We start from the raw sequence: 24,783 nt of genomic DNA, 5'->3' as shown, positions 1-24,783 counted from the left end.
GCTACATGTGGATGTGTGACCCAGTGTTAATAACAGAATATAAATAAATAAAGTTGTAGGAAAGAATGTCCTAGGAAGTTCTTTTTAAAAGCAACTAGTGGGGCGCCTGGGTGGCTCAGTGGTTAAGCCGCTGCCTTCAGCTGAGGTCATGATCTCAGGGTCCTGGGATCGAGCCCCACATCGGGCTCTCTGCTCAGCAGGGAGCCTGCTTCCCTCTCTCTCTGCCTGCCTCTCTGCCTACTTGTGATCTCTGTCTGTTAAATAAATTAAAAAAAAAATCTGCTTAAAAGCGACTAGTGTGATTAGCTTCACCTCAACAACCCTGGCTCCTTGTCCTTGCCCCTTCCTCCTTCAGCCAGAGATGCGATGCCCGCCACAGGCCCCCGCCACAGGCCGGTGGTAACAGAGATGGATCCTATCACGTCAATCCCTCCCGGCCACACGTTACTTGAATAACCATTAGTTCAAGATGAAACAAGGAATGATTACCTCAGTTCTCTCAATCTGAGATAGGGTAAAACTATCTTTTTTTTTTTAAGATTTTATTCATTTATTTGACAGATCACAAGCAGGCAGAGAGGCAGGCAGAGAGAGAGGAGGAAGCAGGCTCCCTGCTGAGCAGAGAGCCCGATGCGGGGCTCGATCCCAGCACCCTGAGATCATGACCTGAGCCGAAGGCAGAGGCTTAACCCACTGAGCCACCCAGGCGCCCCAGGGTAAAACTATTTTAATGCTATTATGAACATGTGAATATTTTGGATGGTTTTGATAAAATATGTACTTATGAGATATTCTAATATAGTCTCTGAAATAATCCCAATGAATGCAGTTACATAGGAACAAGATAGGTTTACCTATTTCATAAAATTTTTCACTGAATTTCAGCTTTCCATATTCTCTGAAAGACACAAATCACACTCTTGTAACGTGTTGTCCGTGTTTGCCGCAGCGGAACCCACGTACTTTCTGTGCTTCCGAGTGTGAAGTGTGTTCTTTGTTTTTCCCTCCGAGATTCAGTTATGCTTAGTGTTGTTTTATAATAAATGAGGAGATAAAATTAAAATTTCATTTTATACTTGATCTGAAAGATAAAGGCTCTTGAGCTCCTATATTTGGGAACCATATGCAGCTGATTATTAAACATTTCATTATGGTAATAATGTGCTATGTATAAACTCTGCCTCTATGAACTCACAAAGCCCAGAGGATGGTGTTTATCTTCACTCATACACTGAAAACGACCCTTCCCGGCCTCCACAGCCAATTCAAGGATTCTTGCGTTTCTGTCATGCTCTAAACTTGTCCATTTATCCAAGAACAAGGCCCCTATTGCTCCTTCTTTAATTGGTTAGGGCTCCGACTACAACACCAGTTTCATAATACGTTTGTCCCAATCATACATTCATAGCTGGGTTTGTGGTTTTGGAAAACGTCTCTCCCTATGACCTAGTGTGGCTATCAACTCTGCGGCTGGCTCTGTCTCGTCTGGCTAAATCCTGGGACCTTCGAGTTGATATGTATCTTGGATAATTATCATAGACTGAATGTTGGTCCTAGCTCTTCCCTACTCCCCATATCCATGCCCGTTGACAGTTGATTTTCTTGTTCATTTTGTTACCGACACGATATCCTTCCCAGCCCGCGGACTTGGGGCTCTGCCATTGGACTTGGTTGAGGAGCAGAACAGGGTCAGAAGCAATAATGTGCGTTTGCAGCCCAGGCCCTGAGAGGCATTGTGTGTTTCTGCCTGCCCTCTCGTGTCTCCATCGATATTATAAGAATGACTTCCTCTGGACACCCCACCGCGTAGGTCTGGAATGAATACATGTAAAGCAGACTAGATCCCAATCCCTGAGTGGCAGTAGCCAGTCTGACCTAGCGTCGGCAGAAGCAGAGTCAGACAGCCTAGACGACCTAGGCTGGAACCAACCCAGAGAAGCATGAAAAACAAGTGACTTTCACTGCATGTCTCTGAGATGCTGTGGGTGTGTACTGTGCAGTAAAAGCTAATCAATGTGGTATTACTTGTTTTCCTTTCCTTTTTTTTTTTTTTTTTCCATCAGCCGTTAGGGCTTCAGACTTAACTTCTTAGGGAATGAACGTGCAGAAAAGCTGGAATTCACCCGGCCAAGCCTAGGAGAAGTTCAAATGTGTGTGGTGTTTAGAAGTCGGGCCAAACCCTATAAATCCGCAAAGGTTGTTTGATATCAAAGTCCTTGGTTACAAGCAACAGAGAGAGATTTTGAATAAATTTGAGGAGAAGTGTGTTGTAAGTCATCAAATAGATCAGATGATCTATGGAAAAGCTTGAGAGACTTGTTTCAAATTTGGCAAAAACGAAGATGGCTGAGCAGCAAGGACCAGTCACTCTCGCATCCCAGAGAAAGTGTTAATTAGGGCAGGACTGCAAGCCGCACCGAAGCGGACGCTGGCTGGAGGGCAGAAGCGGACTCTGGGGACGTCGTCCCTTTCTTGTGAGCTTCTGCACTACTCCTTTCAGATCCCGCTTCCAGACTGGGCACCTGACTGGGCACCTAACTGGTCACGTTTAGTTCACAGGCCGCATCTGGTTTTAGTGTCTGTGCTGCCCAAGAGAGCAGGACACATGCCTGCGTTCCGGATGTCAGCAAGTAGAAGTGCCCGTGTGTGTGTGTGTGTGTGTGTGTGTGTGTGTGTGTGTTGGAAAGGTCGGGGGGGGTTGGAACCACAGGTTTCTGTTGGAAAGTGGAAACCTCACTCCCATCCCAAATCATACCATTGTCAAGGATATTCAAAATACAAAGGACGTTCAAATGTGGGGGTTACACCACAGTAACGGCAATGAGCAATCTCTACAGTGTCCTTGCGATATCATATTTCACCAAAAATAAAAGAATGGAAACAAGACATAAGGGGATCAGGAAAAGAGATAAAGTACACAATTTGAAGGATAAAGTGACCACACAACAACAAATGATGAGTCAAATCAGCGCTGTTCTGGAAAAAAATAAAGTTCAGATGAGTTACAGAATATTTGGGGACTTAATTTTATGAACTTGTGGCCCTTCTGCCTGAGGATCTCTCCAGAAAAGTGGCGCCCGGGTTATGCATGTATCCTACAATTCAGGTGACTAAGCCACCCCCCATCACCTCATTTTGCAGAGGATTAGGGAACCCTGGCAATCAGAATCAATGAACGATAACATTTGGTACTTAGTCAGGATGAGAACCATTTCATTCCTTCAGGAGATACTCATTTTTAATTTTTCTTCACTAAAAGATTCTCAGTATGGCAAATTGAGGTTAACAAAAGACACTTAACCTTGCTCGTGGACGGTGTTCATACATGCACAGTTGCTCAGCGTGTGCACCTCTGCACGACCATTCGATGTGCTGGCAGTTTCTAATGAAGGAGGCATTTATCAGTTAAAGTCTCAAGAATCACTCTAAATTGAGGCTTAATCTATTTTTTTTAAAGCTATTGATTAGGTGCTCGTAGATTCTTATAGCCAAAGAGACATAAAATCGCCCCCTCATTTCCAGAAGACACTTCTGAGGCCGGTGGAACTTTAATGACTTGACGACTAGTAGATAGCAAATAAGGAGCGACCCGGAATTAAAACCACAAGACTGTGGAATTAAAACCAAACCTATTTCCAGTGAAAATATCTCATTTTCAGATGTAGAGCATGTATTTTGCGTGCTGTTATTGTTCAGATTATTGATACCAGGGGCTAAACACTCAGCTCAAAGGGGCTAGTAAAGGCAAACACGAGAGAAGAGGACTGAGGATGATGTGTGGGACGCACCGTGCGGACCGCAGTGTGGACTGGAGAGCCAGTGCCCCTCTAAGGGGGCTGCCACCACTCCGCTCCGCTGGCTATTGCCACTGGCCATGTGTGCCTAAAGGGACCACATGTGGTTTTCCATTTCAAATACCTCTATTTTTAAGTTTTATTTAAAATAAAAACTGAATGAGATGAAGGCCAGATAAGACCATCCAGGAGGTGAATTTATTTTGCAGGCTGTTAATTTGTAATTACGACTCAGACCGTCTACTATGCAATCGCGCGGAATAACATCCATGGTGTTCCCTGAGTTAAAAAACAGGAAATATTCAGCGTCACTGTCCTCACCATGAGAACCCATTACGAAATAAAAGACAAAATACAGTTTTAAAACCTTCTAAATCAGTTAGTATAAATCAATTTGTCACTGTTAAAGCATATTCTTTTAAAGTCTACAGTGCAGAGGTGCCTGGTGGCACGGTCAGATAAGCGTCTGCTTTGGCCTCAAGCCGTGATCCAAGGGTCCTGAGATCGAGCCCTGCAGTGACTCCCTAGGCTCTCTGCTCCCCAGGGAGTCTGCTCCTCCCTCTCCCCTTCCCCCTGCTCCCATATGTGTGCTGGTGCTCGCTCTCAAATAAATAAAAAATCTTTTAAAACTTATAAAAAATTAAAAAAATAAAGTCTACAAATACTATGTGAAATCTTCACTATAATATGAACAACAGAAGAGATAATTAAACTTATAAATAATCTAAGAAAATATAACTTGGAACAAGTGACCAATATACCCACAAAACTTTGATAATGAATCCATTGAACTCTAGGGGCACCTGGGTGGCTCAGTGGGTTAAGCGACTGCCTTCGGCTCAGGCCTTGATCCTGGAGCCCAGGGATCAAGCCCAGCGTCAGGCTCCCTGCTTGGTGTGGGGTCTGCTTCTCCCTCTGACCCTCCCCCTCTCGTGCTCTCTCTCTCTCATTCACTCCTCTCAAATAAGTAAATAAAATCTTTTAAAAAAAATACATTGAGCTCATGCATGAAATACAGACAAATCTCCTTAGCTCTTGATGTAAATGAGTATCTTACCAATTCCTTCACTAATAGCTCAGTGTGGGTTAACGGGCTGCTAGTTTCTCTCAGAAGCAGACTTTGATTATCATGATACAACGATGCGACTGACAAGTAATTGTCCTTTAACTAGATGTGGTTGCTCTATTTTATACAATTGAACATTCAGTTGAAATGGCAAAATAAAGCCATTTCTTAGTCTTTATTTAGGCGACTAATCTACCAATGAAACCTAGTCTTCTTGGGCTTTTAAATCATTTTTAGAAAATATTTTTGTAATGATTTTATGTAACAATTTACAGTTTGTACTAAAACAATGTTGTTAACGTCCTTTCCCAAAAGAAAACCGAAATTATATGTGTTCTATGAAAAATGGAATTTATGTTTAAAAAGTCCGAGAGATGTTGCATTGTAAATTCCTTGGGTAGAAGTTCATATTGCAAAATGATGTGCTAAAAATTCTGAAATTTTCCCACAATTAATCCTGTTTTTTAACATAATATTTTAAAATTTTTTCTTTTTTTAAAATTTATATTTTTTAAAAATTTATCTGAACAAGGAGTCACTTTTCTCCTGGATTGTGAACAAAAACAATTTGGAGAAGGTGATACAGAAGGGAAATAAGTTGCCCAAGGCCACACAACTGATTAAAATCAGATTTAAAATCATTTGCAAGTTTTTCTGGTTCCTACAATATTTTCAAGAAGGCATTTTAAGAACAAATTATGTGGATTTATTTTCCTCAGCCTTGGTGAATGCTGGAGGAATGTATGTTGATCAGGCTCAAGGTCTTCTGTGAGAAGCACGGAAATTTCTAATTCTTACGTCAACTTATTTTAGGCATCAGAATATTTGCGAGTGCTGAGAAGTGAATTTCTATGAAATTAATGTTTTCAAGGGAAATAAATGGTGGAATGGGTGACAAAAGGAAAGATGACCTAGTGTCAACCGTGACCAGGTTTCTGTAGGAGATACAACAGTGCGGACAACAGGGCGCTTGGTTTTATTCAAGTGAAATTTTCTCTCCGTTGCTTCCTCACCCTCAGACCACAGTTAGGCCAACGCCCAGGAGGGCACAGACTCCAGGACTGCAAGTGCCTCAGCTGCGGTCACAACTGTCTCTCCAGCTCTCAGCGGGACATGACACGATGGCAGGCCATGGTGTCTCCGGCCCCTGGTGAGAAGTTTCCCTGCCCACGTCTCCAACAGGGCGCTGAGGAGCCAGAACGTTTCCATCCATTTCCACACCGCCTTAATTTTGACTTTCTGTCGGGTCATTCGCTCGTGGCACAGCAAAGACTTTCCTTTCTCGACACGGGAGCACCCGGCTGGATCAGGCCCGGATTCCGGGGGCTGGGATGGAGCCTGCTTCTCCCTCTGCCTGCTGCTCCCCTGCTTGTGCTCTCTCTCTCTCTCTGTCTGGCAAAAAATAAATAAAATCTTTACCAAAAAAGAGTATTAGTGGGGCACCTGGGTGGCTCAGTGGGTTAAGCCGCTGCCTTCGGCTCAGGTCATGATCTCAAGGGTCTTGGGATCGAGCCCCGCATCGGGCTCTCTGCTCAGCAGGGAGCCTGCTTCCTCTTCTCTCTCTGCCTACCTCTCTGCCTGCTTGTGATCTCTGTCTGTCAAATAAATAAATAAAATCTTTAAAAAAAAAAAAAAGAGTATTAGTGTCTTTCTTTGGCTCTGTCCCCTGCTTCGAGCTATAAAAAACAGCAAGTCAGTCTTATTTTTCCTTAGACCCATAGAGCAGACAAGCTCCTCATTTCTTGAAAGGCCACACTGATCCCTTCAAGGCTACCCCTGCATCGAGACGCAGTGAGGGTCAACACACACGTGCACATACACACGCACACACACACGCATACGCACACACACGCATATACACACACACGCACGCACGCACACACACACCAGTTTTTCCTATATTCTTTGCAAACTTTATGAAGTATTTTGATAGATAAAATAAATTCTCACAAACTACATAAACACACTCAGGCAAACTAGCACAAGATTTGAGAATATTATTTGCTTCAGAAAAGGTCCCCTCCATGTTCACACGAATAACCGTTACTGTTCCAAAAGTAACTACGATTGTGATTTCTAACTCTGTAGACACACTGGGCTTGTCTCAGAGCTCGAGTTAAATGAAATAAAAGAGTACTGTACTGTCTCCTGATTGATCTTATTCAACATTATGTTTTATTATGTTTTATTCAACATTATATTTCTGTGCATAAAATAATGATTTGTTTATTCTCATCTCTGTACAGAATGCAATTTTATTAAAATACCTTAGATTATTTACCAATTCTAGTGTTGATGGACATGGAGGTAGACCCAGTTACTATTTATTACGAATACTATGAACTGTGAATATTTCATACATATGTAGTGTTGTTCTGATGAGTTACAGCAAGAAATAAAATTTCTGGGTCACAACAGATTTGGCAGACCAGTTAGTAGTGGTTCTAACTCATAGTCCTGTCAGCAAGGTACAGGAGTTCCAGTTCTTTCATTTTCACAAACACCTGGTGGACAAGTTAGAAGCCCTGGGAGTAGGAAGGTAGGTGGGGGGGCTGTCCTGCAGAACCAAGGGCCTTAATTGTTTTGGCCGGTGCGACAAATTGACCAGGGTCGAGAGGGTAAGAGGATGCTGAAAAGAAATTAAGAGACAAAGAGATGGGGGCAGGAGCAGCACCAAGGAGGATGTCCAATAGTGCCGATTTTATTCAAGGCAGCAAGGCGTTATATAGCTAACAGAAACAATCATAAGAAAGTATCTATTTTTAGCTGATTACTAAAGAGTTTGCAACATGCACAGAAAATCCTTCAAGCTTTCCCATTATCTGTTTCCCAAGCACCAAAAGCAGACCCTCTAGCGCCAGATGTACTGACTTCAAGGCCACTCAAGACATAGTTTATGTAAGCACAGCACAGTCTTACAGTGGTGTAGTCTATAGCCCGTGCAAGGACAGCAAGGACCAGCCAAGAATTTCTGACCCCGGCCAAGTCGTCTCTATCTGACTAGCAAACGTGTGGGAAGTCACGTAGGCGAGCGCACAACACATAGCCCAGACCCTTTCTCAGTGCTACTCGACTTTATCGACCTAAGCCTTTTGTTCGGCTATTCAGCCTTTAAAGGAGGCACAAATCAGGGCCTGGTTTGGTCCTGTCTCAAGCCTTACCATGGCCTCCCACACTTAATCATTAAAGTCAACACATACATATGGCCCCGGAGTCAGAAAAGTGAAGGGAGATTCCAATGGAAGGTGGACATTTGCCGGCCAAGTCGCTGTTTATGATGTCAAGGTGAATCAGCAGGTAAGTGACATGTACAAGTTACGAAATGGCTATGGCTTTATAATCAACCTCAAAATCTCACTCAAGCAGCTCTTTTATGGCCCACCTTATTCAGAAACAAACACAAAGGTGAACTCTGAGAGGGACTTTCAACCTAGACAAGTTGACATATAACAGAGCTGTGAAAGTTGACAGGGTCACTCATTTTCATTTTAGCCATTCTGATCTGTAGAATTTTTTCAAAGTATCATTTTCCCATGGTCTGTATTTCTTGTCATTTTCATTTTTATTTTTACATATCTAGAGCTTTATCATACTTGGGATTCTCACTCTTCTTTTAAAGGTAGATGTATAGCCAATATCACTTGATCATTCTATGTCCTGACTTTTTATACTTCAAATGGTTTTCTTTTTTTGAGTAACAAAACTTTTCATGAAGTTCAATTTATTATTTTTCTTTCTTTTATGTTTAGTAAATTTCTTTCCTACTTAAGAACCCCCTCGCCCATTCAATGCCATTCATTGAAAAGACCGTTCTTTTCAGATTGACTTTTTTTACTTGGTAATTTGCATTTAATGTTCCTACAAGTCTTTTCATGGCTTGACAGCTCATTTCTTTCTAACACTAAATAATATGCCATTGTCTAAATACAATACAATTTATTCATTCCTTCACCTGCTGAAGGACATCTTAGACGCTTCCAAATTTTGTCAGTTTAAATAAAGCTGCTGTAAACATCTGTGCGCAGGTTTTTTTTTTTTAGAGAGGATATTACAACAACTTTATTTCAATAAATTTGAAGATTGAAATGAAAGGGGCAAATTCATAGAAAACTTTAACATTTCAAAACACTTTAAAGCACACATATTATTAGAGAACTGTGCGCAAGTTTTGTAGCCTTCCAGTGCATTTTGGTATCATAGCAAATTGTGTGACTGACGCATCATAGAGTAACAGTATGTCTGGTCTTGTAAGAAACTGTCTTCCAAAGTGGCTGTACCATCTTGCATTCCCACCCGCAATGAATGGAAGTTCCTGCTGTTCCATACCCTTGCCAAGCTACACACCGTATGATTCCAGCTGTATGACACTCTGGAAAAGGCAAAACTACAAAGACAGTGGAAAGATTCATTGCCAGGGGCTAGGAAAGAGGACGGGATGAGTAAACAAAGGACTTCAAGGGCATGAAAGCTATTCTGCATGATACTACAGTGTGGGTGTGTGACATTATGCCTTTGTCCTACTCCACAGAAAATACAAGACTCCAAGAATGAGGTCTAAACTGTGGACTTCGGGCGCTACTGATGTGTCAGTGAAGTTCCACTGATTATAACAAAGGTAACCAGTGTGGTACAGGTTGTCGATAGCAGAGGAAGTTGTACGTGGGAGGGGAAGGGCAGAGGCAGAGGGAGAGAGAGAGTCTCAAGCAGACTCCCCACCGAGCACAGAGCCTGACACAGGGCTCCGTCTCACGACCCTGAGATCATGACCTGAGCTGAGATCAAGAATCAGATGCTTAACCAACTGAGCCACACAAGTGTCGCTCGAAAATAAATTCTATTAAAAAATAAAGAAGACCATTCTTTGTCCACTGCACAGTAACATTATCATAAATGATGTGATGATATATGCAGGAGTCAGGCTCTAAACACAATTCTCTCTTTTATGTATATACATCACTGCATCGCTAGCTCACTGTTAAATTGTTATAGATTATAATGGGTCTCAGGGGCTAGTGTGTCGCTTTACACACAACGGTTCCTGGAGGTAATTTGCTGGTTGTCTCTGACAGCTTTTTGATCACATTTATTCTCGTTTCCTAAGAAACTTTTGTTTGGTTTTTCTTTTTCTTTGAATAAATGGTTGCTGAATTTTACCAAATGCTTTTCTACATATACTGAGAAGTTCAAATGATTTTTCTTCCTTCTTTGGTTAATATTCTGAACTATGTTGACTGATTTTAGCAGCTGAATCATCCGTTGCATACACTTCACTGGTATTTCCATTCTTCCGCATCCTTTCAAATTTCCTTTTCTGTTCTATCACTAGTTTCAGGAGTTCAGTGCTCAAATCATTGTTTTCATGTAGCTCTGGATTTACTTCTCTAATGTTTTGCTTCTATATTCATGAGAGAGATTGTTCTCATTTAGTCTTCCTGCTGTATCCTTGCCAGGTTTTGGCACTGTGTTTTTTTGTGTTTTGTTTTTTTTTCCCCTTAATGAGCATTTCTACAAATTTCACCTATTTTGGTTAAAAGAGAGCTGAAGCTTGACTTCCAAATTTTCTGCATTACACTTTTTTCCAATAATTTGTACTTTTAGCTTTTAATTTTTTCCTTTTATATTATACTATGTGTAATTTTCTGTTCTTTACCTTCCTTCTTGAGTTAGAAATTCAGAAAATTGTATTTTTTTCTCATTTATGCATTTGAAACTACAAATTTCCTTCAGAGCAATATGTTAGCTGCATTCAACAAGTTTGATATATCTTTTCTTCATTGAGATTAAACAATTTTTAAATTTTCATTGTGATTTTTTTCTGTGACCATGGATAATTTATAAGTACATTATTTAGTTTCTTGGTAGTTGGGGGATATCCTAATTATTTTGTCACTAAGTTTTTCCTAATTCCACTCTATTCAGAGCACATAATCTAAACTATTTCAATCCTTTAAAATTTGTTGAGTATGGGGCACCTGGATAGCTCAGTCAGTTAAGCATCTGCCTTCAGCTCAGATCATGATCCCAGGGTCCTGGGATCAAGTCCTGCATCGGGCTCTCTGCTCGGCAGGAAGCCTGCTTCTACCTCTCCTGCTCGCCCAGCTTGTGATCTTTCTCTCTCTCTCTGTCAAATAAATAAATAAAATCTTTTAAAAAATAAATACAATTTGTTGAGGTTTTCTTCATATGCCACCATTTGTCCAGTTTTGATAAATGATCCTTCAGTTTGAAAATAATGTGAATTCTGAGGCCATCAGGGATAGTATATCATACACACAGCAATTTGCAAGTGTTTGTTAGCTCTTCTAATCTCCTATAGCATAGAAAATTAATAATTCAGGTTTTGTCTCCTTATTGTTACCAGGTATCCAGTGAAATTTACTAGTGTCTTCTAGTTTGATTATAAACTTGTCCATTTTTCCTTTTAATTCCATTGATTTTTGTTTTATTCATTTTGAAACCACATTATTGAATGCAAGCAGATTTGGAATATGCTGACTTGTTTACCATAGTGCAAAATTCTTCTTCATCTCCAGAAATTCTTCCTTACCTGAAGCCCGCTTTTTCCAATAGTAGTAAAGCTACCCTCATGTTTGTTTCCTTGCCTCGATTTTACTAGTATATCTTCATTCATCCCTACATTTTTCATGTCACTTGTGTCCTTATCTTGAAGACACGTCTCTTTGAGGCAGTATTACACAGCATGGAGCACTGAGGGTGTTTTGCTTGTTTTCTTGTCCTCCCCACCCCGCCAACATCGCCATCCAGCCCCATGTACTTATAAAAAGCTTCGGTGGGTTTTTCTCTCCCTTAGTAGCAGACTTCTTCCTGTGTCTATCCCAGAATTTCAGCTTCTAGGCAAGGCAAAGGATTAATAAATGTACCCAGGGACAGTGAAGAGATCCAAATCAACTATGAAAGACTCTCTAGAATTTTACTTTCTATTGATACAGTTGTAGATCTCCATCTGTATGTACAAACACATGTGTAAATATATGCATGTTTTCACACACATGTGGAGATATGTATACATATTTGTGGGGTTTTTTTAAGATTTTATTTATTTATTTGACAGACAGAGATCACAAGTAGGCAGAGAGGCAGAGAGAGAGAAAGGAGGAAGCAGGCTCCCTGCTGAGCAGAGAGCCCAATGTGGGGCTCGATCCCAGGGCTCTGGGACCATGACCCGACCTGAAGGCAAAGGCTTTAACCCACTGAGCCACCCAGGTGCCCCCATATTTGTGTTTTTAAGTATTTACTCAGCTTTTCAGATTATTCTTAGCAGACCTACTCTATCCTACCTGAATACAGAGGTCAGCATGGTTTTTAAAGGTATTTCTAATTAATACATATATGATATCAATAAAGTATTTTAATAGTAGAGCCCTCATGTTAGATTAGAAAAGAATTCTTCATGGGAAAGACTTATAGCCAATGTCAAACTAACGATTATTGGTCAATGTATTTCAGAGAAACTAAGCATTAACTGAATCATAAGTGGTCTGGTTCTATAATTATAACATATTTAACTTTTTAAGAAAAACTTTGCCACTGTTATTGACATAATCATTAAAAAAACTTTCATGTGTTTCTTTCAATTGTTATTATAATATCTTGATTACGAAAAAATTTTGCAAAACCAACCAAAAATGTGGAGTGTTCTCTGTATTCTATAAAATTCAAGGTTCAAAATGAGTAAAAACTACTTGATAACTTTTTCAACAGCATTAGGTGATGTTTAATATCATAACTAAGTAGTATCTAAGTGCTATCACTGTTCAGAAAAGTAGAGGAACCATACACTACCGGTGATAAAATTCAAACATCACTTTCTGTAAGAGTTATTAGATAAATTAATTAGAAGTTTCAGATGGGATTCAATTGCTAAAGAAAACTCGTAGGCATCAAAATGACTTACGAATGTTTATGAATCTTTGGTTTAGTTCAGGGAAGAGTACAATATAGTAGCAGCATTAAAGCAGGGATCTGCATTCCAGCCAAAGGCCGCCCCTTGGTAATACCTGAAAAGGTTGAACAGAGATTTACTTGCCTCTGCAGGGTCACAGCAGCCGTTCTTTCTCTCTATAATCAAGAATTACCTATGTCTGCACAGAAGATGTTGGAACCAGAAGGCATAATCTGCCGTACTGGCTGGGGCCACTTACACTCTTCTGTTCCCCAGGCACAGTATTGCTAAGGAAACGGTCCAAAGGGAAGAGTCTCCCTATCTCACAAACAAAATGCAAACCATCAATATCACCATTCTTGCTCAGCAATACTGATACGCTGAAACATCTTCACATCCATAGAAGGCTAAAAGGATATTTAGTTATTTAAAGTTTATTAATTTTTAGTTAAATTTAGATCTTCTGTAGTAAACACAGGACGGCTTTTTTTATTTGAAAATTTGTGGTTATCCATATTGTCAAACTTATTTGTTTTTCCGATATATTTTTTTTAGATGTTTACTCTCACCTCTTAAGTTTTTTTAGTTTTTATTTATTTTTTGCAGTATTTGCCTCTGTTTACTGATCCTTAAAATTGTGGTTATACATGGTTTAAACCTCCTGTTTCTTTTTTAAAGTTTTTATTTAAATTCCAGTTAAATACAGATGTAATGTTAATTTGAGGTGTACAATATAGTGATTCAACACTTCCATACAACACCCAGCACTCATCACAAAAGTGCCCTCCTTAATCCTATTTAAGCTATTTAACCCATCCCCTTCCCTCACTTCCCCTCTCATAACCACAAATTTGTTCCCTACAGTTAAGAGTCCATTTCTCAGTTTGCCTCTCTCTCTCTTTTTCCCCCACTTTGTTCATTTGTTTTGTTTTTTAAATTCCATATATGTGTGAAATCACACAGTATTTGTCTTTCTCTGACTGCGTTTTCACTTAGCACTCTACTCTCTAACGCCATCCAGATCATTGCAAATGGCAAAATTTCTTTCTTTTTTATGGCTGATTAATATGTGCGTGTGTGTGTGTGTGTGTGTGTGTGTGCGCATGCGTACACATCTTCTTTGTCCATTCATCAGTCAGTGGACATTCGTGCTCGTTCCATAATTTGGCTATTGTAGATAATGCTGCTAAAACACTGGGGTGCATATATCTCTTTGAATTTGTACTTTTGTATTTGGGCAAATACTTCATAATGCAATTGCTGGATTATAGGGTAGATCTATTTCTAGCTTTTAACTTTTTTAAGAACCCTCCATATTGTTTTCCAGAGTGGCTGCACTAGTTTTCATTCCCACCAACAGAGCAAGAAGGTTCCCTTTTTTCCATACTCTGGCCAGTGCCTGTTGTTTCTTGTACTGTTGATTTTAGCCATTCCGACAGGTGTAATGTTTTTATTTGCATTTCCCTAATGACCAGTGATGTTGAGCATCTCTTCCTGTATCTGCTGGCCATCTGTACGTCTTCTTTGGAAAACTGTCTATTCATAGTTTCTGCTTATTTTTTAAATTTTGGGGTGCTGAGTTTGATAAGTTGTTTATAGAGTTTGGATACTAACCCTTTATCAGATATGTCATTTGCAAGTATCTTTTCCCATTCAGTAGGTTACCTTTTAGTTTTGTTGGTTGTTTCCTTCACGGCACAGTTTTTATTTTGATAAAGTTCCAGTTTATTTTTTAAACAAACCCTAGTAAAATTTACAATTTTGCCAACTGAGAACATAACATACACATGCAAAAGCTCATGGCACTTTGATGTACACAGCAGAGCTAATGAAATGAATAAAGATCAATATTTTTCTCTACATACAAAAACATGTTTTTCTTTTCCTTCTTATTGTATTCAACATCTAATAATTATCAAACATATTTAATATATGCCAGGTCTTACATATCACTTATTTGTAGTATTGTATATTATATATAATTATAATATTCTTACAATAATCTAACCAAAACAGCATTAAATAATTATCACATTTTGTTGTTTAACTGAAATCATTTTCAAAAATTAGACAAACTTGAAACTTAGAAAAAATAATTTAAGAGTATACGTCTAGCAAACGTGCATGCGATTGCTCACCAGTTCTCTTAAGTAGTTAGTGTCACAGGTTATTTCTAAAAGATGGGGGAAATTAATTTACATAAAGCTACTTAAGGAGTTTTTAAAATAGAAAATGCTATATACAGATATATATTAAACCTGTAAGCAATGGATATTTGTAGAAGGCACATTATCAGAATGGATTTATTTTTTACTAGAGTAGATTTGATTAGTAGAAAGACAATACTACTCATGCATTATAATAATGATAAATTAGAAGAAAAACATCAAGTGTCTGCTAATAGAAAAATGATAAAATTGTATTTCATGTACTATAAGGTTTACTCCTAATGTTAAAGAAAAAAACATGCAAGTGTTGGCATGAAATAAGCAAATGCATACTGTTAAAAGAAAAAAACTCAAATCGCTAAAATGTGTGTGTATGTCTACGAATGTATGCATGTATACTGACTGACAAAGTCTGGAATGTATGATGCATCTTTTAAACGCATCCTATTGTTGCATTGCTAGTGGAAACAGAAAGGGAGAGGATAAAGACAATGGTTTGGGGGATTTTCTGATTTTCTCTCTTCATATCTGCCTTGCTTAAACCATTTTTCCTTATTCTTAGCATCGAATACAATACTACCTGCATATAAAAACCATTGAAAAGTTGAGGAGAACATGAGAAGCATAGAGGGCAGCATCCACAAACTCAAGAGAAGTGCGAGACCGTAACAGCTGCGTCAGGGAGTCTGTCCTGGCAAAATCAGAGAACATGTTCAAAAGGGAGCCTTGCTCGGAGAAGGGCGTCTAGATGGGGACTCTTGCTGGGCTGCTGAGACTCCATTTTGAGGTGATGGACAGTGATTTCTGGATTCCAGGCAAAGGGGGGAAATGACACGACTCAAACTTCAAACTGAGTGAACTAGGTAATCACTCGGAGCTGTCCGAGGAGACAGCGATGGGGTGGGTGGGCAGTGGAGACAAGAAGAGCTGAGACCAGGTTACTGAAATGGTCCGGACGAGAAATGATTGGGACCAGAATATGGCAATGAGAGTAGGTAGGGCACGGGAGCAGAGTGCTGAACCTGCCGAGTTTTGATGACTATGTGTAGCCCATGTGGCCATGTTAGCTGGTTGTTGGACACGTGTAAAGTGCAAGGTCAAGTTCAAGATGAAAAGTAAAGGTATGAGCGTTTTCTGGCCCTACGTAGTAATTACAGTCATCTGTAGAGTAGATCAAGTCTCTCTGGGAGAGCATTAGGGAAAGGACAGTGAAACTAGGGCAGAACCCTTAAAGTGCTAATTGCAAGGGAGCCAAGAAGAAAACCGGGGAACGGAAATGTCACAAAGACGAAGACTGACTCTACAGTACACGTAACAACATTCCAGGAATAACTGAAAAATTAATAAGCATATAAACATTCTGTTAAGCAGTTAAGAGTTTAAGTCACATTATTTATCCTTGCTTTACATTTTTTGTGACTATAATCTAAATAGAAGGATTTAATTACTATTTAAAACCTTGACATTTACCTTAGCAAATTTCCACCAGAAACCTACATTTTAACAAAATCAGTGGATAAAGGGAAAATCAATTGTTAGGTGACTCTCCGCGCTCCACCTGAACAAGTACATGTGATATTATTACTACTTAGAATATGTTAGGGTAAGTTAGCACTTCGACACCCCACCTAAGTTTACCCAAAAGGTAAAATCTCCCAGAGGATGATGTTTAGACTTAACAAGACCAACTAATTAAATTTAATTAGGTCACAACCTGCATGAGATAATTAGCATAATTAATTTAGATTTTGAAGTGCCCCAAAAGGAGGCAGTATTTGTGTGTTTTCCAAGAGAACTTTGGAAAAAAAAAAAAAAGGAATTAAGGTTTGAGTATTTAGTAAAAGGAATAAAGGAATTAGGTTTGAATATTAGAAAAGTGACCCAAAGTAATTTGTCAGAGCCGTTTTTATACAAAAACTTATTTTAGTAAAGTTTATCAATACCAATCAAAATTATTCAGAGAAACTTTTCCCCCAAGTTCTGCTCTGTTTTAGGATGATTATTCTTGCCTCCTTCCCTCGTTTATCTGAACCTCCTGCTACAACAGTGAGAAATGCGGCTCCTTATCCGCCGTCCATTTGCGTGACTGTGCAAGCCCAGTAACCGTAGAGCAGCGGTAGAATTCCTAACACGGAGGACAGGAGTACCGCGCGCAGTTTCTTTTGCCTTTAATTTTCCACGTCCTGCCGAACGTCACAGCTACTTAAGCCAGCGTCCTTTCCTCATTGCTTTCATTATGAGGTCATTTCATAAATTTATTAGACAACTCAACTGCTTTATCACACTCTGCGTTCCGTCCTGGGATCCTCTGACATCCAGAATTGTTTTTTCCATTTCTGTGGGTTCAAGCGCACTCTTCACAGAACTGCGGAGTCTGGGTTTTGACAAGTGCACGGAGTCGTCGTCGACCGGCAGAAGAACGCAGAGTAGTTTCGCGCCCCAAGCCACCCCTCGCGCCTCGAGTGTCCGACCCTCTTCAAGTCCCCAGAAGCCCGGCCACAGCGACCTTCCCGCTGCACTTTTGGCGGGTCCCGGTGCGTCGCACGCTCGGACCCCAGCGCGGTCGCCTTTCGCGTCGGCTCCTCAGACGACAGCGCGCACCGAGGTGTCCGTCCTGTCGGGGCCGCGCGGCTCGTTTCTCGCCGTTGCGGGATGACAGCGCGCAGCGTGGGCTGCCGCCGTCGGTCTGTCCGCCCTCGCCAGGGACGGCCGCTCACCCCAGCCTCCACGGCTCTCCGCAAAGCTGCGCCGCTGCGCCTGCGGGCTCGGGGGTGTTTCCAAACCCCGCGCGGGAACCTGCAGGAGCTGCCGCCGGACCGCGGGGAGAGCCGCGCTCGGCTTGGGAAACCGCCTGTCTTCGGAACAGGTGAGCCCGTCGGGTCGGCCGGCCGCGAAGGACGTCCCTCGTGCTCTGCCTCTTCCCGACAACTGGTCCTGTCAAGTTCTCGGGGATTTTGTTGTTGTTGTCATTCTTACGGGATGTAGTGGTATCTCTTTTTTGTTTGAATTTTAATTCCTTAACGGCAAATAATATTAAACATCTTTTCATACTTATTCACCATTTGTGTATCTTGTCTGAGGACGTGACTGTTCAGATCTTTTAACCATTTTTCATTTTTCCCTTATTATTGAATTCTAAGAGCTTTTTGCATGTTTTGGATACAAGTCCTTTATCAGATATGTGCTCAAAATATTCCCTCCCTGTCTCTGGCTTGTCTTTTGATTCCCTCAACAGTGTCTTTTAGAGGACAAAGGTTTTAAGTTTAATAAAGTCTGATCAATGTTTTTCTTTCGCAGACCACGCTCATCACCAAACTGGAAGTCACATGGATTATCTCCTATGTTTCCTTAGAGGTTTTCTAGTTATATCCATGATCTTCGCAGTTGTAAGGTCTGTGTCTAGGGGCTTTGTTTGTTTGTTTGTGGGTTTTTTTTTTTTTCTTTTGCATATGGACTGGAAAAAAACCTTCTAAGTTGTTCATATATTGGAGACATGTAAAAAGAGTCCCCAAACTTATTTTTTTTTAAAGGGGACTGGGCAGAGTGAGAGGGAGGGAGAGAATCTTAAGCCAGCTTCATGCGCAGTGTAGAGTCCCACACTGGGCTTGATCTCGGGAACTGAAATCAAGGGTTGGATGTGTAATCGACTAAGCAACCCAGGCACCCCAGGCACAGGATGGGTATGTTACATGTTGAGTTTACAAATATAATATCCATTCATAGATAGGAAGTTCCTGAAAAAAATTAAAAATAGAAAATTGTGTAAATTATTCTCATTTTCCAAATGCCATCTATTTTCTCTCTGTGTATTTCTCACTTTATGTTTTCTCCTTTCTCAGTGTTATTCTTTTTCCTGATAACTAACAGTTTGGGATATTATTTAGGATAATATTGGCATATTCTCTTAATATGTCTCTGGTTGGGGGGTTTCTCTTTTTGTATCTTGCACATAATATTCTGGCAGTATAAATAGAATCATAGAAATTGTGGCTCTTAAATATAATCACCTTGAACAATAGTGCCATGGTAAAAGTTTGATAGGTGGTCCTAAATGGATTATATATACTCTCTGTAAATAACAGTAATGTTGGCCTATTTACATGTACAGGAATACAATGGAATGTGTCCATATCTCTTACTAATTTTGGAATGACTTTTAGACATTTCTAGAACAAGCTAGAATATTATCAAGATATCATGAATTTCATGAGGATCAAATCTGTTAAATTTATGTTTGAATTAGCAAAGAAAACACTATTTTTTAAATTTACAATATTGAAAGTAATTATTTCTATGGGTTCTAACATTGACTATCAAATTTAAATTATATTTTTCTCTGAGGCTGAATATGCCTCTAACACTTACCACAGACACCAAAACTGATTGATATTTAGGGGCTCTATATGATTTAAGTTCTAACCCTAATATTTTTTTTCACAAAAAACAATGGTTTATAATGCTTTTTAAAGTTTAATTTGCAGAAAATCAATAAAGAAACAAGAGCACTGGATGACACATTGCACCAGATGGACCTCATCGATATATACAGAACATTCCACCCTAAAACAACAGAATACTCATTCTTCTCGAGCGCACATGGAATTTCCTGCAGAACGGACCACATACTGGGTCACAAATCAGGGCTCAACTGATAACAAATGATTGAGATTATTCCCTGCATATTCTCAGGCCACAATGCCTTGAAACTGGAACCTAACCAGAAGAAAAAGTTTGGGAGGAATTCAAACACTTGGAAGCTAAAGATCACCCTGCTTAAGAATGTTTGGGTCAACGAGGAAATCAAAGAAGAACTTAAATTCATGGAAAACAATGAGAATGAAGACACTTAGCTCCAAAACCTATGGGATACAGTAAAGGCAGTCCTAAGAGGGAAATACATAGCCATCCAAGCCACCCTCAAAAAAAAAAAAAAAAAAAAAAGGAAAAATCCAGAATACACCAGCTCTCTTTACACCTTAAAAAAACTGGAGAATCAACAACAAATTAAGCCAACCAAGGGAAATGATCAAGATAGAGCAGAGATCAATGAGATAGAAACTAGGGATACGTAGAACACATTAATGAAACTAGAAGCTGTTTTTTTTTTTTTTTGAAAGAATCAATAAGATTGATAAACCATGGTTGAAACTAATCCAAAAGAAAAGAGAGAGGACCCAAATTAATAGAATTATGAATGAAAAGGGAGAGATCACAACTAACACCAAGGAAATATAAACAATCATCAGAAATTATTATCAACAGTTATATGCCAATAAGTTAAGCAACCTAGACGAAATGGATGCATTCCTGGAAAACTATAAACTTCTGAAACTGAATCAGGAAGAAATTGACAACCTGAATAGACCAATATGTAGTAATGAGATTGAGGCAGTGATCAAAAACCCTCCCAAAAAACAAGAGCCCAGGACTTGATGGATCCCTTGGAGAATTCTACCAAGCATTCGAAGAAGAAATAATACCTATTCTCCTGAAACTGTTTCAAAAAATAGAAACAGAAGGAAAACTTCCAGACTCTTTTTATGAAGCCAGCATTACCCTGATCCCCAAACCAGGCAAGGACCCCACCAAAAGGAGAATTTCAGACCAAAATTTCTGAATAACAGGGGTGCCAAGTGTCTCAACAAGATCCTAACTAATAGGACCCAACAGTACATTAAAAAGATTATCCACCAGGACCAGGTGGGATTTATCCCTGGGATGCAAGGATGACTCAACATTCACAAATCAATCAATGAGATAGCACAAATCAATAAGAGAGAGAGAAGAACCACAAGGTCCTCTCAATTGATGCAGAAAAAGCATTTGACAAGATACAGCATCTGTTCCTGATTAAAATGCTTCAAAGTATAGGGATAGAGGGAACATTCCTCAACTTGATAAAATCTTTCTTTGAAATAATCCTTAATGGGGAAAAGCTGATAGCCATCCCTTTGAGATCAGGAACACGACAAGGATATCCACTCTTGCCACTGTTATTCAACATAGTACTAGAAGTCCTAGCAACAGCAATCAGACAACAACAACACCAACAACAAAAATAAAAGTAGTCAAATTAGCAAAGAAGAAGCCAAACTCTTTCTTCACAGATGACATGATACTTGATATGGAAAACCCAAAGACTCCACCCCCAAACTACTAGAACTCATAGAGCAATTCAGTAATGTGGCAGGATACAAAATCAATGTACAGAAATCAGTTGCTTTCTTATACACTAACAGTGAAAATATAGAAAGGGAAATTAGAGAATCAATTTCATTAACTATAGCACCAAGAACCATAGGATACCCAGGAATAAACCTGACCAAAGAGGTAAAGGATCTGTACTTGAAATACAGAACACTCATGAAGGAAATTGTAGAAGAAACAAAAAGATGGAAGAGTAGTAGTACATGCTCATGGATTGGAAGAATAAACATTGTTAAAGTGTCTATACTGCTTAGAGCCATCTATATGTTCAATACCATCCTGATCAAAATTCCACCGGCATTTTTCAAAGAGCTGGAACAATCAATCCTAAAATTTGTATGGAACCAGAAGAGACTCAAAATTGCTACGGAAACGTTGAAAAAGAAAAACAAAACTGGGGGCATCATGTTACCTGATGTCAAGCTTTATTACAAAGCTGTGATCACCAAGACAGCATGGTACTGGCACAAAAACAGACACATAGACTAGTGGAACAGAGTAGAGAGCCCAGATATGGGCCTGCAACTCCATGGTCAAATAATCTTTGACAAAGCAGGAAAAAATATATAGTGGGGAAAAGTCTCTTCAATAAATAGTGCTGGGATAATTGAACAGCTATGTGTAGAAGAATGAAACTCAACCATTCTCTTACACCATACACCAAGATAAATTTAAAATGGATAAAAGACCTCAACACGAGGCAGGAATCTATCAAAATCCTAGAGGAGAACATAGGCCTCTTCGACATTGGCCATGGCAAGTTCTTTCAAGACATGTCTCCAAAGACAAAGGGAACAAAAGTGAAAATGAACTTTTGGTACTTCATCAAGATCAAAAGCTTCTGCACAGCAAAGGAAACAGTCAACAAAATGAAGAGGCAACCCACGGAATGGGAGAAGATATTTGCAAGTGACACTACAGACAAAGGGCTGATATCCAAGATCTATAAAGAACTCCACAAACTCAAAACACACAAAACAGATAATCATGTCAAAAAATGGGGAGAAGACATGAACAGACACTTCTCCAGAAAAGACTTACAAATGGCTATCAGACATGAAAAAATGTTCATCATGATTAGCCATCGGGGAGATTCAAATCAAAATCACATTGAGATAACACCTTACACCAGTTAGAATGGCCAAAATTAATAAGACAGTAAACAACGTGTGTTGGAGAAAGGGGAACCCTCTTACACTGTTGTTGGGAATGTATGTTGGTGCAGCCACTTTGGAAAACAGTGTGAAGATTCCTAAGAAATTAAAAATAGAGCTTCCCTACGATGCCACAATTGCCCTACTGGGTATTTACCCCAAAGATACAGATGTACTGAAAAGAAGGGCCATCTGTACCCCAATGTTCATAGCAGCAATGGTCACGGTCGCCAAAGTGTGGAGAGAGCCAAAATGCCCTTCAATAGCCGGAAGGATAATGAAGATATGGTCCATATGTACTATGAAATTTTATGTCTCCATCAGAAAGGATGAATACCCAACTTTTGTATCAATATGGATGGGACTGGAAGAGATTATGCAGAGTGAAATAAGTCAAGCAGAGAAAGTCAATTATCATTTGGTTTCACATGCTTGTGGAGCATAAGGAATAGCATGGAGGACATTAGGAGAAGGAAAGGAAAAGGGAATTGGGGAATATTGGAGGGGAAGACAAACCATGAGAGACTGTGGCCTCTGAGAAACAAACTGAGGGTTTTGGAGGGGTGGGGGAGACAGAGGGTTAGGTGAACCTGGTGGTGGGTATTATGGAGGGCATGTATTGCATGGAGCACTGGGTGTGGTGCATAAACAATGAATTTTGGAACACTGAAAAGAAATGAAATGAAATGAAATGAAATAAAAAAAAAAGAAAGACTGTTGTAAAGTCTGAATATAACTAACCCCAATTTCTTTAATCTTTATAGATTTCATTTTCAAATCCCAAATACTGGATTTAAGGGGAAAAAGGAACTGAAAGATATTATTCAATTCAGCAAACATGTATTGAATGATGTCTTTCTGACAGGTATAACAGCAAACGCTAAGGCTATAGAATTGAGTATGGTAGGCCCTAACTCTACATTCTGAGAAGTAATATACTGGCAATCTGAACAAAGTAATTTGAAAGCAGACAAAAGACAGCAATCATTCTTTCAAATTCATCTGGAATTTTCGTTTTGAACTGCACCTTAAAGGATGAGTAGGGTTTGGTCATGCAAAGAAGAGAATAATTTATAGAATTCTGTCCTAACATCTTTCATACCAGATTTTATCCCCCTCTTCTCTCTCAGTGCACGTGCTTGTCATCTGTCATCTAGAATACTGCCATAATATTGTAAATACTCAGCAGTCCTCTGGTTTGCATACCTCCAATCCAGTCCTGCTGAAAGGGTTTACAATGTGCTGTTACGAGAGAGGGGTAATTGTTGTAACAGGCCCATTTCTTTTGTTGTTTTGTATATGTTTACTTATTCCTACAAATACATTTCAAAGTCCTTTGAAAACATGGGAGTATGGATTTTACTTTAATTATTATTCTCAGTACAGCATTAGACATTCAAAATTTGACTGACTGATTGTTAATTCCAGATAATGAATTGTCTTTTCCAAGTCTGTGAGGAAGGTATCCTACCCCCAAATTAAATGTCCATTGGAAGCTCAGCCCCCTGTTTTATGTTCAGAAGAAGTTCTAAGAAAATGGTTATTGTTCTCTGAGTATTGCCCCATACAAACCTAACGACCATTATTCAAATACGACATTCCTCTCCCTCATCTTCTTTTCCCAGTAAAGGATCAGTTTCTCATAATTCGTTCTTTAGAGTGGATTCAGTTTTTGGTATCTGCAAGTCCTAGTATAAGTGATTACCTGAGTTGTACATAAGAAAGAGTCTCAAACTGAGAAGGAGCATGGAGTTCCAAGGGAGGCTTCACTGCTCATTGATGGTTTTGGTCAAGAGATTCCTACATCAGGCCACTTCTCTTATGGGACCGCCAATCAAAACTAACTCAATTTCTAATATGAGCAGAACAAAAGGATGAGATAGGAAAGAACCCGTTTCTTTGTGCTTTCTACAAAACTAGATCTGAAACAAGGGGTAGCCATGGGGCAGATTTGTTCTTATTCTACATTATAGAGTTTTTTCTAAACTATTTCCAGTTGTAAAACAACAAATTATAATTTGCATTTGAGCTTCAAGTCAACTATTTTTAGTAGACATTTCTCCTACACTCTTAAAAATGATTGACACAAATTTTATATTTTCAAAGTTATTTGCATCTCAAGTTTCTTAAGATTCATTCAAAGGAATTTTAATGACTATTTAGAAAAAGGAAGATAAAGCAAAATGTCTTAAAGCCATCTGAAAGCAATATCATATTTACCTGAAGATTCCTGAATAACTTTTATAGAATTCTTATGACTTCTCTCATTAATTATATTTATTGCCATAAAAGTCTTAAGATAATTTAGTTGTTTTGTTTAGGAGAGGAAGATACAGAGATAGAGAGAATCCCAAGCAAGCTCCACACCAAGCACGGAGCCTGACTTGGGGCCTGATCCCACAACCCTGAGATCACAACCCCGAGATCACAACCCCAGATGAAATCAAGAATCCCACACTCGACCAACCGAGCCATGTAGTGCCCCACAATC

Source organism: Enhydra lutris, unplaced genomic scaffold, assembly GCF_002288905.1.
Source record: "Enhydra lutris kenyoni isolate GAN:26980312 unplaced genomic scaffold, ASM228890v2 scaffoldscaffold1, whole genome shotgun sequence".
Taxonomy (NCBI): domain Eukaryota; kingdom Metazoa; phylum Chordata; class Mammalia; order Carnivora; family Mustelidae; genus Enhydra; species Enhydra lutris.
Note: the sequence above shows the minus strand (reverse complement) of the source record.